The sequence below is a fragment of the Arachis stenosperma genome, chromosome 4 (genome assembly GCF_014773155.1).
Source record: "Arachis stenosperma cultivar V10309 chromosome 4, arast.V10309.gnm1.PFL2, whole genome shotgun sequence".
NCBI lineage: Eukaryota > Viridiplantae > Streptophyta > Magnoliopsida > Fabales > Fabaceae > Arachis > Arachis stenosperma.
This window is the reverse complement of record NC_080380.1, coordinates 129,188,737-129,200,431: the sequence shown is the minus strand read 5'-3', so window position 1 is coordinate 129,200,431 and position 11,695 is coordinate 129,188,737. Positions and strand designations below refer to the sequence as shown.

Here is an 11,695-nt window from a genome sequence, read left to right as displayed (position 1 = left end):
CTTCCTCAGATGAAGCATCCTTAGTACTGCTTGGTGCATTTTGCATTCCAGACAGACTTTGAGAAATCAAATTGACTTGTTGAGTCAATATCTTGTTCTGAGCCAAAATGGCATTCAGAGTATCAATCTCAAGAACTCCTTTCTTCTGACTTGTTCCATTGTTCACAGGATTCCTTTCAGAAGTGTACATGAATTGGTTATTTGCAACCATTTCAATGAGCTCTTGAGCTTCTGTAGGCGTCTTCTTCAGATGAAGAGATCCTCCAGCCGAGCTATCCAAAGACATCTTGGATAGTTCAGAGAGACCATCATAGAAAATACCTATGATGCTCCATTCAGAAAGCATGTCTGAAGGACATTTTCTGATTAATTGTTTGTATCTTTCCCAAGCCTCATAGAGGGATTCTCCATCCTTCTGTTTGAAGGTTTGGACTTCCACTCTAAGCTTACTCAATTTTTGAGGTGGAAAGAACTTTGCCAAGAAGGCATTGACTAGCTTTTCCCAAGAGTCCAGGCTTTCTTTAGGTTGAGAGTCCAACCATATTCTAGCTCTGTCTCTTACAGCAAAAGGGAATAGCATCAGTCTGTAGACCTCAGGGTCAACCCCATTAGTCTTGACTGTGTCACAGATTTGCAAGAATTCAGCTAAGAACTGATAAGGATCTTCCAATGGAAGTCCATGGAACTTGCAATTCTGTTGCATTAGAGAAACTAATTGAGGCTTAAGCTCAAAGTTGTTTGCTCCAATGGCAGGGATAGAGATGCTTCTCCCATAGGAATTGGGAGTAGGTGCAGTAAAGTCACCCAGCACCTTCCTTGCATTGTTGGCATTGTTGTTGTTTTCGGCTGCCATAGGTCCTTCTTCTTTGAAGAATTCGGTCAGGTCCTCAACAGAGAGTTGTGCCTTAGCTTCTCTTAGCTTTCGCTTCAAGGTCCTTCCAGGTTCAGGGTCAGCTTCAACAAGAATGCCTTTGTCTTTGTTCCTGCTCATATGAAAGAGAAGAAAACAAGAAAATATGGAATCCTCTATGTCACAGTATAGAGATTCCTTGAGGTGTCAGAGGAAGAAAAATGGAAGATAGAGGTAGAAAATTCGAACTTATCAAAGAAGATGGAGTTCAAATTTTGCATTAAGGAATAGTGTTAGTCCATAAATAGAAGGATGTGAGAAGAAGGGAAGTAATTTTCGAAAATTTAAGTAAAAGATTTTGAAAACATTTTGAAAAACACTAATTGATTTTCGAAAATAAAAGTGGAAAAAGAAATTAAGTGATTTTTGAAAAAGATTTTGAAATTAGAAATCAAAAAGATTTGATTGAAAACTATTTTGAAAAAGATGTGGTTAAGAAGATATGATTGGTTTTAAAAAGATGTGATTGAAAAGATATGATTTGAAAACAATTTTAAAAAGATATGATTTGAAAACAATTTTTAAAAAGATATGATTTTTAAAAATTAATGACTTGCCTAACAAGAAAAGATATGATTCAAACATAAAACCTTCCTCAACAGAAAAGGCAAAAAATGTTCAATCAAATCATTAATTGTTAGTAAGTATCTTTGAAAAAGGAAAGAAATTAATTTTGAAAACATTTGATTGAAAAGATATGATTTGAAAAAGATTTGATTTTGAAAAACTTTGAAAACTTGGAAAAAAATTGATTTGAAAACAAAATCTTCCCCCTAACACCATCCTGGCGTTAAACGCCCAGAATGGTATCCATTCTGGCGTTTAACGCCCAAAATGCACACTTTTTGGGCGTTAAACGCCCAACCAGGTACCCTGGCTGGCGTTTAAACGCCAGTCTGCCTTCTTCACTGGGCATTTTTGAATGCCCAGCTTTTTCTGTATAATTCCTCTGCAGTATGTTCTGAATCTTCAATTCTCTGTATTATTGACTTGAAAAGACACAAATAAAAAATATTTTTGGATTTTTAATAATCAAAATGCAACAAGAATCAAATAACAATGCATGCAAGACACCAAACTTAGCAGTTTGTATACTACTGACACTATATGAGACACATAAACACTCAAGTCAAAAGAATTCAAAGATCAGAGTAAGAAATCATCAAGAATTACTTGAAGATCCTTAAAACACATGAATGAATGCATGCAATTGACACTAAACTTAAGATGAGACTCTAGACTCAAACAAGAAATATTTTTGGATTTTATGCTTTTGTAATTTTTTTGGTTATTTTTCGAAAATTAGGTGAAAAGGAAAATAAAGGTATCAAAATTCTTAATGAGAATTCCAGGAATCATGCAATGTTAGTCTAAAGCTTTAGTCTAAAGGAATTAGACATAGCTAGCTAAGCTTCAGCAAGACATTGCATTCAAGAGCTAAATTGATGATGATCAATCAGCTTTGGTGATGATAAGAACATCACCTTGAAACACTAGAATTCATTCTTAAGAACTCTGAAGAAAAATAATACCTAATCTAAGCAACAAGATGAACCGTCAGTTGTCCATACACAAGAACAATCCCCGACAACGGCGCCAAAAACTTGGTGCACGAAATTGTGATCACTACAACTTCGCACAACTAACCAGCAAGTGCACTGGGTCGTCCAAGTAATACCTTACGTGAGTAAGGGTCGATCCCACGGAGATTGGTGGTATGAAGCAAGCTATGGTCACCTTGTAAATCTCAGTCAGGCAGACTCAAATGGGTATAGTGATAAACGAATAAAGCATAAAGATAAAGATAGAGATACTTATGTATATCATTGGTGAGAGCTTCAGATAAGCGTATGAAGATGCCTTCCCTTCCGTCTCTCTGCTTTCCTACTGTCTTCATCCAATCCTTCTTACTCCTTTCCATGGCAAGCTTGTGTAGGGTTTCACCGTTGTCAATGGCTACCTCCCATCCTCTCATTGGAAATACGTCCCTGATGCTCTGTCACAGCATCGGCTATCCATCTGTCGGTTCTCAATCAGGCCGGAATAGAATCCAGTGATTCTTTTGCGTCTGTCACTAACGCCCCGCCCTCAGGAGTTTGAAGCACATCACAGTCATTCAATCATTGAATCCTACTCAGAATACCACAGACAAGGTTTAGACCTTCCGGATTCTGTTGAATGCCGCCATCAGGTCCTGCCTATACCACGAAGATTCCGATTAAAGAATCCAAGAGATATTCACTAAGCCTCGGATGCTTGTAGAACAAGAATGGTTGTCAGTCACCTTGTTCATAAGTGAGATCAAATTGAAGAACAAGTGATATCTTGGAACAAGAACAAGCGGAATTGAATAGAAGAACAATAGTAATTGCATTAATACTCGAGGTACAGCAGAGCTCCACACCTTAATCTATGGTGTGTAGAAATTCCACCGTTGAAAATACATAAGAACAAGGTCTAGGCATGGCCGTGAGGCCAGCCTCCCAAATGATCTAAGAACTAGATGTCCAAAGATGAAAAATACAATAGTAAAAGGTCCTATATATAGAAAACTAGTAGCCTAGGGTGTACAAAGATGAGTAAATGACATAGAAATCCACTTCCGGGCCCACTTGGTGTGTGCTTGGGCTGAGCAATGAAGCATTTTCGTGTAGAGGCTCTTCTTGGAGTTAAACGCCAGCTTTTATGCCAGTTTGGGCGTTTAACTCCCGTTTAGGTGCCAGTTCCGGCGTTTAACGCTGGAATTTCTGTAGGTGACTTTGAGCGCCGGTTTGGGCCATCAAATCTTGGGCAAAGTATGGACTATCATATATTGCTGGAAAGCCCAGGATGTCTACTTTCCAACGCCATTGAGATCGCGCCAATTGGGCTTCTGTAGCTCCAGAAAATCCACTTCGAGTGCAGGGAGGTCAGAATCCAACAGCATCTGCAGTCCTTTTGAGTCTCTGGATCAGATTTTTGCTCAGATCCCTCAATTTCAGCCAGAAAATACCTGAAATCACAGAAAAACACAAACTCATAGTAAAGTCCAGAAAAGTGAATTTTAACTAAAACTAATAAAAATATAATAAAAACTAACTAAAAGATACTAAAAACATACTAAAAACAATGCCAAAAAGCGTACAAATTATCCGCTCATCAGCAGGAACAAAGACAAAGGCATTCTTGTTGAAGCTGACCCTGAACCTGAAAGGACCTTGAAGCGAAAGCTAAGAGAAGCTAAGGCACAATTCTCTGTAGAGGACCTAACCAAATTCTTCAAAGAAGAAGAACACATGGCAGCCGAAAACAACAACAATGCAAGGAAGGTGCTGGGTGACTTTACTGCACCTACTCCCGACTTCTATGGGAGAAGCATCTCTATCCCTGCCATTGGAGCCAACAACTTTGAGCTTAAGCCTCAATTAGTTTCTCTAATGCAACAGAATTGCAAGTTCCATGGACTTCCATTGGAAGATCCTCATCAGTTCTTAGCTGAATTCTTGCAAATCTGTGACACTATCAAGACTAATGGGGTTGACCCTGAGGTCTACAGACTAATGCTATTCTCTTTTGCTGTAAGAGACAGAGCTAGGACATGGTTGGACTCACAACTCAAAGAAAGCCTGGACTCATGGGAAAAGCTAGTCAATGCCTTCTTGGCAAAGTTCTTTCCACCTCAAAAATTGAGTAAGCTTAGAGTGGAAGTCCAAACCTTCAGACAGAAGGATGGAGAATCCCTCTATGAAGCTTGGGAAAGATACAAATAATTAATCAGAAAATGTCCTTATGACATGCTTTCTGAATGGAGCATCATAGGTATTTTCTATGATGGTCTCTCTGAACTGTCCAAGATGTCATTGGATAGCTCGGCTGGAGGATCTCTTCATCTGAAGAAGACGCCTACAGAAGCTCAAGAGCTAATTGAAATGGTTGCAAATAACCAATTCATGTACACTTCTGAAAGGAATCCTGTGAACAATGGGACAAATCAGAAGAAAGGAGTTCTTGAGATTGATACTCTGAATGCCATTCTGGCTCAGAATGAAATATTGACTCAACAAGTCAATTTGATTTCTCAAAGTCTGTCTGGAATGCAAAATGCACCAAGCAGTACTAAGGATGCTTCATCTGAAGAAGAAGCCTATGATCCTGAGAACCCTTCAATGGAAGAGGTGAATTACCTAGGAGAACCCTATGGAAACACCTATAATTCTTCATGGAGAAATCATCCAAATTTCTCATGGAAGGATCAACAGAGACCTCAACAAGGTTTCAACAACAATAATGGTGGAAGAAACAGGTTTAGCAATGGCAAGCCTTTTTCATCATCTTCTCAGCAACAGACAGAGAGTTCTAAGCAGAACACCTCTGACTTAGCAACCATGGTCTCTGATCTAATCAAAACCACTCAAAGTTTCATGACTGAAACAAGATCCTCCATTAGGAATTTGGAGGCACAAGTGGGACAGCTGAGCAAGAAAGTTACTGAACTCCCTCCTAGTACTCTCCCAAGCAATACAGAAGAAAATCCAAAAGGAGAGTGCAAGGCCATCAACATGGCCGAATTTGGAGAGGAGGGAGAGGAAGTAAACGCCACTGAGGAAGACCTCAATGGGCGTGCACTGACCTCCAATAAGTTCCCTAATGAGGAACCATGGGAATCTGAGGCTCAAGATGAGACCATAGAGATTCCATTGGACTTACTTCTGCCTTTCATGAGCTCTGATGAGTATTCTTCCTCTGAAGAGGATGAGTATGTCACTGAAGAGCAAGTTGCTAAATACCTTGGAGCAATCATGAAGCTAAATGACAAGTTATTTGGTAATGAGACTTGGGAGGATGAACCCCCTTTGCTCACCAAAGAACTGGATGACTTGTCTAGGCAGAAATTACCTCAAAAGAGACAAGATCCTGGGAAGTTTTCCATACCTTGTACCATAGGCACCATGACCTTCAAGAAGGCTCTGTGTGACTTAGGGTCAAGTGTAAACCTCATGCCTCTCTCTGTAATGGAGAAGCTAGGGATCTTTGAGGTACAAGCTGCAAGAATCTCACTAGAGATGGCAGACAATTCAAGAAAACAAGCTTATGGACTTGTAGAGGATGTTCTGGTAAAAGTTGAAGACCATTACATCCCTACTGATTTCATAGTCCTAGAGACTGGGAAATGCATGGATGAATCTATCATCCTTGGCAGACCCTTCCTAGCCACAACAAAGGCTGTGATTGATGTTGATAGAGGTGAACTGATCATTCAAGTGAATGAAGAATCCTTTGTGTTTAAGGCTCAAGGATATTCCTCTGTCACCATGGAGAGGAAGCATGAAGAGCTTCTCTCAAGACAGAGTCAAACAGAGCCCCCACAGTCAAACTCTAAGTTTGGTGTTGGGAGGCCACAACCAAACTCTAAGTTTGGTGTTGAACCCCCACATTCAAACTCTAAGTTTGGTGTTGGGAGGTTCCAACATTGCTCTGAGTATCTGTGAGGCTCCATGAGAGCCCTCTGTCAAGCTACTGACACTAAAGAAGCGCTTGTTGGGAGGCAACCCAATGTTATATTTTATCTATTTTCTTTTGTTATTTTATATTTTTTGTAGGTTGATGATCATAAGAAGTCACAAAATCAATTGAAAAAGTAAAAACAAAATGAAAAACATGAAGAAAAACAGCACACCCTGGAGGAAGAACCTACTGGCGTTTAAACACCAGTAAGGCTAGCAGATGGGCGTTTAACGCCCAGTCTGGCACTATTCTGGGCGTTTAACGCCAGAAAGGGGCACCAGACTGGCGTTAAACGCCAGGAAAGGGCAAGAACCTGGCGTTAAACGCCAGAAATGGGCACCAGCTCGGCGTTTAACGCCAGAATTGGCTAAAAACGCAATTTTGCATGCCATTTGGTGCAGGGATGACTTTTCCTTGACACCACAGTATCTGTGGACCCCACAGGATCCCCACCAACCCCACCACTCTCTCTTCTTCTTCACCCATTCACCAATCACCTCAATACTTCTTCCCCAAAAACCCTTCACCTATCAAATCCCATCTTTCTCTTCACCACTCACATCCATCCTTCATAAAACCCCACCTACCTCACCATTCAAAAATTCAAACCACTTCCCCTCCCAAACCCACCCTCTTTGGCCGAACCACATAGCCTCCTCCATATCCTCCATTTTCTTCTTCTTCTACTCTCTTCTTTCTTCTTTTGCTCGAGGACGAGCAAACCTTTTAAGTTTGGTGTGGTAAAAGCATTGCTTTTTTTGTTTTTCTATAACCATTTATGGCATCCAAGGCCGGAGAAACCTCTAGAAAGAGGAAAGGGAAGGCAAAAGCTTCTACCTCCGAGTCATGGGAGATGGAGAGATTCATCTCAAGGGTGCATCAAGACCACTTCTATGAAGTTGTGGCCATGAAGAAGGGTCAACTTTGATCAAAGGTTGGACCAAGTCCTCATAGATATCTGTGAAGAGGACGCCCAATGGAAGAGAAATTCAAGAGGGAAGCCGGTTCAACTGAGAAGGCATGACCTCAAGCCCATCACTAAGAAAAGGATGGAGCAAACAAGAGATCCTCCTCCTCATGAAGTCCCTGAGATGCCTCAAGGGATGCACTTTCCTCCACAAAACTATTGGGAGCAAATCAACACCTCCCTAGGAGAATTGAGTTCCAACATGGGACAACTAAGGGTGGAGCACCAAGAACACTCCATTCTCCTCCATGAAATTAGAGAAGATCAAAGAATCAGGAGAGAGGAGCAACAAAGACAAGGAAGAGACATTGAGGAGCTCAAGCACTCCATAGGATCTTCAAGAGGAAGAACAAGCCGCCATCACTAAGGTGGACCCGTTCTTTAATTTCCTTGTTCTTTGCTTTTTTTTTCTGTTTTTCGAAATTTTCATGCTTATGTTTGTCTATGTTTGTGTCTTATGATCATTAGTGTCTTAGTGTCTATGCCTTAAAGTTATGAATGTCCTATGAATCCATCACCTTTCTTAAAAGAAAACTGTTTTTATAACAAAAGAACAAGAAGTACAGGATTTCAAATTCATCTTTAAAACTAGCTTAATTAGTTTGATGTGGTGACAATACTTTTTGTTTTCTGAATGTATGCTTGAACAGTGCATATGTCTTTTGAATTTGTTGTTCATGAATGTTAAAATTGTTGGCTCTTGAAAGAATGATGAAAAAGGAGACATGTTACTGAGGATCTGAAAAATCATAAAAATGATTCTTGAAGCAAGAAAAAGCAGTGAATACAAAAAAAAAGAAGAAAAAAGAGAAAAAGAGAGAAAAAGAGAGAAAAAGAAAGAAATAAAGTGTGATCCAAGACAAAAAGAGTGTGCTTAAGAACCCTGGACACCTCTAATTGGGGACTCTAGCAAAGCTGAGTCACAATCTGAAAAGGTTCACCCAATTATGTGTCTGTGGCATGTATGTATCCGGTGGTAATACTGGAAGACAGAGTGCTTTGGGCCACGGCCAAGACTCATAAAGTAGCTGTGTTCAAGAATCATCATACTTAACTAGGAGAATCAATAACACTATCTGGATTCTGAGTTCCTAAAGAAGCCAATCATTCTGAATTTCAAAGGATAAAGTGAGATGCCAAAACTGTTCGGAGGCAAAAAGCTACTAGTCCCGCTCATCTAATTTGGAGCTAAGTTTCATTGATAATTTGGAGTCTATAGTATATTCTCTTCTTTTTATCTTATTTGATTTTCAGTTGCTTGAGGACAAGCAACAATTTAAGTTTGGTGTTGTGATGAGCGGATAATTTGTACGCTTTTTGGCATTGTTTTTAGTGTGTTTTTAGTATGATCTAGTTAGTTTTTAGTATATTTTTATTAGTTTTTAGTTAAAATTCACTTTTCTGGACTTTACTATGAGTTTGTGTATTTTTCTGTGATTTCAGGTATTTTCTGGCTGAAATTGAGGGACCTGAGCAAAAAGCTGATCCAGAGACTGAAAAGGACTGCAGATGCTGTTGGATTCTGACCTCCCTACACTCAAAGTGGATTTTCTGGAGCTACAGAAGCCCAATTGGCGCGCTCTCAACGGCGTTGGAAAGTAGACATCCTGGGCTTTCCAGCAATATATGATAGTTCATACTTTGCCCAAGATTTGATGACCCAAATCGGCGTTCAAATTCACCTTCAGAATTCCCAGCGTTAAACGCCGGAACTAGCACCAAAATGGGAGTTAAACGCCCAAACTGGCATAAAAGCTGGCGTTTAACTCCAAGAAGAGTCTCTACACGAAAAATGCTTCATTGCTCAGCCCAAGCACACACCAAGTGGGCCCGGAAGTGGATTTTTATGTCATTTACTCATCTTTGTAATTCTTAAGCTACTAGTTCCCTATAAGTAGGACCTTTGACTATTGTATTTTCATCTTTGGACATCTAGTTCTTAGATCAGATCTTGGTTCTTCTGGTTCCCTCTCTGGGGCCGAAACCAATGATCACTCTTGTTCTTATGTATTTTCAACGGTGGAGTTTCTACACACCATAGATTAAGGTGTGGAGCTCTGCTGTACCTCGAGTATTAATGCAATTACTATTGTTCTTCTATTCAATTCTGCTTGTTCTTGTTCCAAGATATCACTTGTTCTTCAACTTGATGAATGTGATGATCCGTGACACTCATCATCATTCTCACCTATGAACGTGTGACTGACAACCACCTCCGTTCTACCTTAGATTGGGTGGATATCTCTTGGATTCTTTAACCGGAATCTTCGTGGTATAGGCAAGAACTGATGGCGGCATTCAAGAGAATCCGGAAGGTCTAACCTTGTCTGTGGTATTCTGAGTAGGATTCAATGATTGAATGACTGTGACGTGCTTCAAACTCCTGAGGGCGGGGCGTTAGTGACAGACGCAAAAGAATCACTGGATTCTATTCCGGCCTGATTGAGAACCGACAGATGGATAGCCGTGCCGTGACAGGGTGCGTTGAACATTTTCAATGAGAGGATGGGAGGTAGCCACTGACAATGGTGAAACCCTTGCATAAGCTTGCCATGGAAAGGAGTAAGAAGGATTGGATGAAGACAGTAGGAAAGCAGAGAGACGGAAGGGACAGCATCTTCATACGCTTATCTGAAGCTCTCACCAATGATATACATAAGTATCTCTATCTTTATCTTTATGTTTTATTCATCATCTATACCCATTTGAGTCTGCCTGACTAAGATCTACAAGGTGACCATAGCTTGCTTCATACCAACAATCTCCGTGGGATCGACCCTTACTCGCGTAAGGTTTATTACTTGGACGACCCAGTGCACTTGCTGGTTAGTTGTGCAAAGTTGTGTAGTGATCACAATTTCGCGCACCAGATTTCTATGTTCAATCTAACTTCCTATTTGATATAATTTGAGGTATTTCAGACTTATGATTGTTTTCTCTAATTTATGTTATTGATGCTTGTGCTCTATCCAAATTATTTTCATTCAAGTAGATTTTATTCCCTTTTGGTCTTGGTTAAGGAATCAATAACTCAGGAGTTATCTTAGCTCAACATAATTGATAACTGTTATCTTTGCTAATTGAACTGACTTCAATAATCCCAACCTTTTCTTAGGAAATAAATAGGATTCGAAGGTCAAACTAATTAGTCCCTTGACTTTCCTTTGCTTTAGCAAAGGTTAACTAAGTGGAATTAAGATTCAACTTTCATTATTATTGATAAGAATAACTAAGTCTGGACTTCCAATTTCTCATACCTTGCCAAAAGCTTGCTTTACAGTATTTATTTATTTTAATTGTCATTTAAATTACTTGTCATACTTCTTCCTTAATTCCAAAACCCCCAATTTTACCTTTTTCATAGTCAATAATAAGAACATACATCCCTGCAATTCCTTGAGAAGACGACCCGAGGTTTAAATACTCGGTTATCAATTTATTTAGGGGTTTGTTACTTGTGACAACCAAAACGTTTGTACGAAGGGATTTTTTTTGGTTCAGAATCTATACTTACAATGCAACTTTATAAAATTCTTTACTAGCAAAAATCTTAACGTCAAAGGAACTCAGACTTTTCTCTTGATTAAGATGTATTGCGTTGTGGTCAACACTTATGTGTGCCAGATAACCCCGACTTGAAGAAAGCTATTTTGGAGGAGGCTCACAATTCTAAGTATACCGTTCATCCAGGCTCCAATAAGATGTATCAAGATTTGAAACAATTGTTTTGGTGGGAAGGCATGAAGAAAGACATAGAAATTTTTGTTTCTCATTGCTTAACTTGCCAACAAGTTAAAGTTGAACATCAAAGACCTACTGGGTTATTACAACAGATTGAGATACCTGAATGGAAGTGGGAAAGGATTACGATGGATTTTGTAACAGGTTTACCTCGTAGTTTTAAAGATTTTGATTCAATTTGGGTAATTGTGGATAGAATGACGAAGTCAGCTCACTTTCTTCCGGTGAAAACAACTTTCAGTGCAGCTCGGTATGCTCAACTTTATGTTGATGAGATAGTTAAGCTACATGGAATTCCAGTGTCCATTATTTCAGATCGCGGGCCCCAGTTTACCTCTCATTTTTGGAAATCTTTTCAAAAAGCATTAGAAACTCGTCTAGATCTTAGCACAGCTTTTCACCCTCAAACTGATGGGCAATCAGAGAGGACGATCCAGATATTGGAAGACATGTTAAGGTGTTGTGTTCTAGATTTTGGTGGAAATTGGGACAGCTATCTACCTTTGATCGAGTTCTCTTATAATAATAGTTATCAAGCCAGCATTCAAATGGCACCATTTGAGGCTTTTTATGGGAGAAGAAACAAGTCACCT

The 11,695-nt window shown here is 39.6% G+C and overlaps 2 non-coding genes across 2 annotated transcripts; one reads left to right on the top strand and one right to left on the bottom strand.

The window, feature by feature from the left end:
• Nucleotides 1-340: 340 nt before the first annotated feature.
• LOC130977776 (small nucleolar RNA R71) lies at nt 341-448 on the top strand. Its single transcript, XR_009085452.1, has one exon. It is a non-coding gene; the product is annotated as a small nucleolar RNA R71 (small nucleolar RNA).
• A 4,133-nt stretch (nt 449-4,581) lies between these two features.
• On the bottom strand, nt 4,582-4,689 carry LOC130977307 (small nucleolar RNA R71). Its single transcript, XR_009085005.1, has one exon. It is a non-coding gene; the product is annotated as a small nucleolar RNA R71 (small nucleolar RNA).
• Nucleotides 4,690-11,695: the final 7,006 nt, after the last annotated feature.